Genomic DNA, 8230 nt, shown 5'->3' with positions numbered 1-8230 from the left:
TCATATGCTTTTATATTTACTGTTTCTATAATATATAAAATGTAATACCCCCACTTTATTTGATATTTAAAACAAATTTTAAATAACATTTTAATAACATATTTTAATAAGCCGAAATAGCTCAAATGGGAGATCATTAGACTGAAAATCTAAAGGTTTCTGGTTCGAATCCAGATTACGGCATACTTTTTCGCAAGAGTAATTCATAAAATTTAATGTCTTCACTTTGTTTCAATAGTAAATGAATTAATAATTCATTCTACTTATATTCTACTCGTTTATCTTTAGGGTTTATATTTATTGTTTCAGTTGATGATACTATTAGGAGAAAAAAAGTTCATTAATAAATTTTCAAATTTTATTTTTTATTATTTTCTAATTTATTCAGGCGCAACCTTTCCTCATCATTTTCTAATTTATTCAACCTCAACCTTTCCTCTTTTCTAAATTTCTTTTTTTCTGATTTTGATTTACCCGATGGTGGACTTCTAATAATTTTATTTGCCATCACATATGGCATAGGATCGTAGGTTGGGTAATCATCATCATCCCAGCATTCCTCTTCTAGTGACGGCGTCGGAGTAGATTGACTAGGATTAGGAATTTCTTCAGACATTTTTGAAAATACTGAAACAAAATTTGACTAAATTATTAATTAATATTTCAATTATATAAAATGTAAACTGTATCAAGAAACAGTGAAAGGGTGAATTCTACATTACCTAATACCTATTAACGATATTAAAGTTGAATATTAATCTGTAAATTAATAAGAATAAATAAAAATTCTACTTACGATTAGAAACCTTGTTGAAGAGAAGTCGATGGAAAGAACTGTTTATACTTTGATTTCAATAGAAACAATTTTCTGTATATATACACAAACTTAGAACATTTTTTTGAAAGTCAAACATATTACACTCGAATAGCCTTATTATTATTTCTTCGTTTGCATAGAGAATGCAAGATACTTTTCAAAAAATCTAAATTAAGGTTAGTTGCTACCGTACATGACTTGAAGTAGTTTTAAAAATATTTACTTTCTAAACCACACATCGAAAATTAAAAATATTTAATAATCACACTTAGCAAATGCATATTTCGCTAATTCATTTGAAGATGGTTACTCAGCTAATTCGAACCATAAATATGTTTTTAACCATCTTCTTCAAAACTACGAAGAGCCCTCTAGCGTGAATTTGTGAGATTCCTTGGAAGATTCACTCTTAAATTATCTGATTTATATTTCAAAATGAGGGCAGAAGTAAACGGCGTTTCATTTCAGGTGCCATTCTCCAGCCGCGTTAAGAAAAGTGAAAGTCTCGATCGCCTGAGTCTTGGCGCTGACATTCTATAATAATAATAATTGTAGACTGACTCAAATAACGAAGATAATTTATTGATGAACCTATTTACTACAAATATACTTTTTATATCTTCTTTAAAATCTAAATGACCCCTCTTCGATGGAATCTGCCTCGAAATAACCCTTCTTTGCGGAAATCTCCCGCGAACCCCTACCTTTTTTTACATCTTCTTTAAAGGACCCCTCCTAGCGGGAATCTGCCCGGAACCTCTTCTTTTTTTACATCTTTAAAATCTAAAACCCCTCTTCGCGGGAAAATGACACATCTTCGAGGGAATCTGCCCTAAACATCTTCTTCACCCCTAAATTATGCAAATTGAGCTGGATCTCCTTTTGCTTATCTACTATTGGGTACTTCCCGTATGAGGCTAACGACGAAATTATTAGCCCAACAGATGTTCAGTATAATTCCATATTCATATTCGATGATGTGGCGTGTGATAAACAGGAAAAGATACGTGAATACTACTCCATGTGTAGGCACAAAAATATAGACGCGGCCTACCTATGCCAGACATATTCCAAGATACCGAAGCAACTTATTCGGGATAATTGTAACTTAATAGTTCTTTTCAAGCAAGATAAAGTAAATCTGAAACATGTCTACGAGGAACACGTGTCCACCGACATGACTTTTAATCAATTCAAGAACTGCTGCTCGGAATGTTGGGTCGATAAATATGGTACTATGGTCATTGTAAAGGATTTCAACCTACAAGACGGACGATATCGTAAAGGATTCGATAAATATATAAGGATGTAACTAACGGACTCTATCTTTATTCACAATGAATCCAAAGGCTGAAGACATCACTTTAAAGACGGCGCGAAAGAAAAAAATCTATGAGCTCGCAAAATCAATCAGGGGAAAGTACTTGGCTTTAAAGCTAGGTAAAGCAGAGGAAGATGAGGCGCTGCAAAAACTGTTTAAGCCCATTGCGACGCCGTTAAAAGAAGTAGCCAGCACATCACACAAGTTGAACGAATAAATTGCCAATTTCCCCATTATTAAAAAAGAGGAGAAAAGAGAAAAAATTGAAGATGAAAAACCGTCTATATTCAACCTTTTTACCGTTAGAAGACGGTATCCTCGTCTAGAATTGATGATGATGATGATGATGATGATGATAGAACATTTGAAGAAGAGCATTAAACTCGAATGGACGATATAACTCAGGAAGCTCTAGAAGAATATTTAGATCAATATCCTGCAATATCTCAAAAGTACGTTACAGAGAGCATTGGGCTGATAGTGATTTAATTGATAAAAATTATGGACCAGTATACGATTCCTCAACGTCTCGTGGCTACTCGGTCGAAAACGGATCGATTTTGACATTCGCACCGGCGATATAGTAATCGATGGTCAACAATTCAAAGGAACACCGAGATTGTACCAATTGATTTTCTATCATGACCCGTCTTTCAATGAAGAGGATAAGAAGTCTTATAAAAATATTCTTCAAAAGACTGGCGCTCACAAAGACGCAGTAGGACGCTTAAAAGGTTCCAGTTCGTTAAAGTATAGAGAAGTTATTAGACCGCTATTTATTAAGCCGACACAACGTAAAACTACTGGTAGAGGCTTATTATTATCTCGCACCAACAAGTTAACTTACAATACAAAGCCGATGGAATATATTTACTGGGATGATCCCAAGGAACTTGATCGTTTAAGTCTGTTGGTAGCATCTAAAAACGCTGGAAATACATCACACGATAATGAAATTTTGGAAATTATCCAGGAACTGAAGGAGGCTAGAATAATATCTTAAGTTGTTACGTAAATAAGGATGACTCGTTTTACATCACGTCGTCACGTTTTACGTCACGTCATTACGTTTTACGTCACGTTTTATGTCACGTCGTCACGTTTTACGTCACGCATACCCTCCGTAGTATTTAGATAATAATCATCGATCACGTATTTACTATGAAAGGTTTTGTTAACATATTTCTAACTATAAAATAAAGTTTTATTTTCATATTTGTGTATTATTTTGAGGATACCTAACCTATCTGGTGTCTGTGCTGGTATAAAAGTAGGTGACTAGATTTCTTCAATCATTACATTAGAATTGTGCTAAACAGTTTTATTTATTGATTGCAATATGCCTGTTCCAGTAAAGTATAAGTGCATCAAATGCGGAGGAGATTACGACCTACCAAACAGAAAATGTTTCCCATGTGAAACTAAGGATTATTTTAAGGATGCAGATGGATCGAAGCATGTTCCTAGTTCTTACTTTGATAAAAATAATTCCAAGTAACTGTTGTTAATTAAGTAATATCTAACTAGTGTATCTAATGTTATAGTGTTTGAGACGCACATCCACCTTAGATCAAATACTATAAAGTTGCTTACCAAACGATTTTTCATCATTCTACACGATGAGTCTCGATAAATTGGGACGTAGCTCCCATCGTCATCGTGATTTCAACGAGTCTCATATATCTCATGCAACTGGATTTTCGTTTACTCGCGATGGAAATATTGACATTCAGAATATGTAATGTGAGTTCGCCCCTTGAAGATAATGACGTTGTTAATAAAAGAACATTATCACAAATCGTTAATGATGAGATTTTGAAACTACACAAATAAATCATTAAAGTATTTGAAGATAAATTAAATTTATTAACAAATTCTTTAAAAAATGAAGTTGACGACTTGGAGAAAAAATTTGAACGCAATCAAGGGCTGGCTCGCTCTGCTGCTGTAAAATTGCAAAAAGATGTTACAAAATTGCGAAATGACATTCGAGCTAAACTTGGTAAACATAAAGATTATATTATGAAAGAAATATAGTGCTCTGGAAGAACGTATACATATAGTAGAGAACCAGATGAGCCCTTCACATGGAAAACTTATAGTCACATCACCTCAAGGATCCTCTTTACATAACCCATAAATGATGAAGACTATCTTAGTGCTAATCGATTAGTAGAGGCATGAAGACACATTCGAAAGAAAAGATTCAACTTGTTAATGAATTACATAAGCCTATGAGAAAAAACTATGCTCGCATACGTACGATTATCAAGGGGCTTGATGACCTGTGGCAAATGGACTTGGCTGATATGCGTCAGTACGCTCACTATAACAAAAATTTTAAAATGATTATGGTCGTCATAGACTGTTTCTCACAGTTCCTGTGGACTAGACCTTTAAAAACAAAGACTGGTGAAGAGATAACCACTGCCTTTGCCGACATTTTAGCTCACAACAAAGGCAGACTGTATAAATCTACAAACGGATCAGGGCACGGAATTCTTCAACCAGAAATTCCAGCACTTCCTCAAGAAGCATGAAATCAATCATTGCAATACGTACAGCGTAAAGAAAGCGGCCATTGCTGAACGTGCGATAAGAACCTTGAAATCAAAGCTGTACAAATACTTTAGTCTAAACGGTACCTATAAATAGATAGATATTTTACCCGAAATTACGAAATCATACAACGAAACCCGGCATTGTACCACGGGTCTGCTTACAATCATATTAAGATAAGCGGTCTGCACAAATTTAAAGTGGGTGATGTTGTGCGCATCAGCAAAAATAAACACGTCTCGATAAGGGCTACACACCCAGTTGGACTACTGAACTATTTAAAATTACGTCAGTTAAAATAACGAATCCAACGACATACCTCTTGGAAGATATGGAGGGAAATCCTATAAGAGGCGCCTTCTATACCGAGGAGCTACAGAAAACCGCCAGCCCCGACATCTATATCGTAGAAAAGGTACTAAGGAGAAAAGGACGAAAAGTTTTCGTGAAGTGGCTGGGGATTGATAAGAAACATAACAGCTGGATCGAGAACACCAACGTCATTTAGTCTGAGTTATTTCAACGAGCAAGCAGGTTGTACGTTTACGTCTTCAATAAAAGTGAAATTTAAAATAAAAAATATGTCCAGTAACAATAGTGATTCAAATAATCAATATATGAACGCTGTGGATGATATTATAGCAAAATATGAAGAAGCCGCACGATGGGAGCAGATTTACTTGCTAAATAATGTTTTTTCGCTAATATCTAATGTCAACATTCAAATACAGTGTGGAATAAGTCCAGCTAGATCCTTCAGCACAGTAATAATTATAAGGAATGGTAATGGTAACAAATTATCATTTTCTACAAATGTATGGCACACTCTCTTGGAGCTGCTAGGACGTCTGAAAAAAGAATTCCTACAAACACCGTTACAAGACAACTCAGATGAGTATGAACCTGTGACTCATTGCTGCGGAGATTACACAACAGTTACCCAATTAGTCTACGAAAATATGAAAATGCTGCAGATTTTCAAATACAACATATGCATCGATCTTTTCCTTGACGATGTGGAAGAACTGTTAAAACTCAATACTTGTGTGATTTCTCATAGAATAAGTATGCTAGATTCGTTGGAATTTTGTATGTACTATTATAATGTATTAGAATTTGTAAGTGATCGAATAAAGTCTAAAAAAATTTCTCTAAATATAAATGAAATTATAAGTTCTTTTTGTGATGTATCTAATGGTAGTATATTAAGTAATGCTCTACGTGAATATCTTTACTTTTATCAAACTAAAGTAGTGTCTGATATATGTAATATATTAAAATGTTAAATAATATGGTCTTTTATTTTTGATAACCTTGACAACTTCATGCATTCCAATAAGCTGATAATGATTAAAACAGTCGTTTACACATATTAATACTTAACGCTAAAAATTATATCCACACCTCTCTCCTCTTCCCCTCCCTCCGATCTCTATTGCGCAAGCGTTTAAATCGTCATCTTGTCGTTGTCTACCCTCATCAGGCAGCTGTGAAGCCTGAAATCATTCTTCATCTACAATAAAAAGTGTTCAGACGTGCTTTTTAACACAATCTCAAAATGACAAGTCTACGAGATGTTTGCTTCGAGCAAATCCAAGATCAATACTGGTACGATTTATATGGAGATTTTAAGATTATCGTCAACAAAGACACCGGCTACTTTAACGCTAGAAAGCTGTCAGGATGATGGAAAAGAGTTTAAATATTGGCTACGTAATAAAAGATCGAATGAACTTATGTGATATTATGCATCAGAAAGTGCTGAGGACTATTATCCCTTGCAAACAGTAACGATTATTTCTGGGACGTATGTGCGAGAAGAGTTGCTGCTGGATATTCCTTGCTGGATTTCCAAGAGTTTTTATGACAGATGCTACAGAATAGTAAAGGAATATTTCGTAAACGAATTCAAGGTCAGGTACCAACACGATAATGAAGTCAAGTTGCAAGATTTGGAGACACGGAACTAGAAGCTTAAAAATTACGTTGAAGATATAAGTCCAAAGGTCATTAATCCGAACAAACGTCATATGTTTGCTATCGTACAGAAAAATCAACCACACGAGTACCCATACTCTATCATTAGAACTCAGAGAAGACGTTTCCCGCAATCATTGAAGAGGTTACAGAATAAGCACCCAAAGGCTAGAGTCGTAGCAGATTTAGATTATATAACCCCAACAGTATCAACCTCTTTAACCGCATCAAGGATGAGATACCGTATATTACATGTAAATACAACGATTTTAAGCTTGTAAATGCTCCTATCGAAATTTTCATTAATGATGTAAATAAACTGCTAGAAATAGATTAAAATATGCGTTATTTAATTCCTTACCCCCCACCACCACCTCTAGCACAATAAGAATACCTTGAGCAAGCAACTCATTCTTGTCTTGTTCTTGGTAGTAACAAGTCGCGAAAATGAAAACAGCGTTCTACTTTAAAGCAAAAGCTTTGAGAGCGATAAGGAAGTTAGTTTTTACGTGACATAAACGACTAACAAACGGCTAATATTTTAAAGGAAACAAGATTTCAGTTTACAATTTATGTCAGCGTGGTAGTTAAAGGAAATAGACTAGAAATCAAGTTGTAATTTTTGGTAACACTGCAGTTATAGAGGAAATAAATAAGGCATTAATTACAAGTATGTTCTGCGCATGTATTAAACATATTTTATTTTTGTTCATATTCTAAACCTCAATTTCAACGGTCGATCACGTGACCTCAATTTTATTAAACCGTATGAGAATGACGCAACCACAGTATTCCTGATGTTAAATGCTAATACGGTGGTCTAGAGGTAACGGGCTCGCTTTGGAATCCTAAGGTTCGGGGTTCGAATCTCAGACAGAGCAAGACTTTTTTAATTTAAATAAAATTCGAAATCAACTTTAAATTTACCGCCAATTGCAGCCCACCTCTCTCCTTCACTTCGATCTCTATTGCGCAAGCGTTTAAATCTAGAAATTTGAATTTACCGCACTCTGATCGAACAAAATTGAATTTCAAATTCGATCTGATTAGTCGAGATACGTGGCCAATTTGAATGCTACGCTCGATCGATCCTAGCTGTTTTCTACTAGGTATATATATATATAGTATAGGTATTTATATTGTATACATACACATAAATAGATGTATTAATAAGTGTAAAATATAAATATATTATGAATTTATATGTATTGTTGATTGTCTATTTTTCTTTATTAATACAATTAAAGTTTTGTTTTATTTTAATTTTTATAATAAGTAATAAATCTTAAATTTTCAATTTTGACTTTACTTACTTTAATTTCTCACTGGGGCCAGACTCCTCATCTCAGATAGCAAGTTCACACATACATATTGTAATCTATTTTTATTATTATTATTTCTATTTATATGTCAATTTTTTTTATTTTGATAGTTGATTAGATATTCATTATTTAGAAACCTCACTATTTATTTATTCTGATTAATAACCTTTAAGATTGCTATGATCGTTACTAGTTTTATTTTATATTTCAAAACTTATCATTTGTTCTACAAGA

At 33.9% G+C, this 8230-nt stretch overlaps 1 non-coding gene across 1 annotated transcript; it reads left to right on the top strand.

Moving 5' to 3' along the window:
- Window positions 1-110: 110 nt before the first annotated feature.
- On the top strand, window positions 111-183 carry Trnaf-gaa. The gene has a single exon. It is a non-coding gene; the product is annotated as a tRNA-Phe (tRNA).
- Window positions 184-8230: the final 8047 nt, after the last annotated feature.

The sequence above is a fragment of the Anoplophora glabripennis genome, unplaced genomic scaffold (assembly GCF_000390285.2).
Source record: "Anoplophora glabripennis isolate ALB-LARVAE unplaced genomic scaffold, Agla_2.0 scaffold2692, whole genome shotgun sequence".
NCBI lineage: Eukaryota > Metazoa > Arthropoda > Insecta > Coleoptera > Cerambycidae > Anoplophora > Anoplophora glabripennis.
The sequence above is the reverse complement of the archived record's forward strand: the minus strand, read 5'-3'. Positions and strand labels throughout refer to the sequence as shown.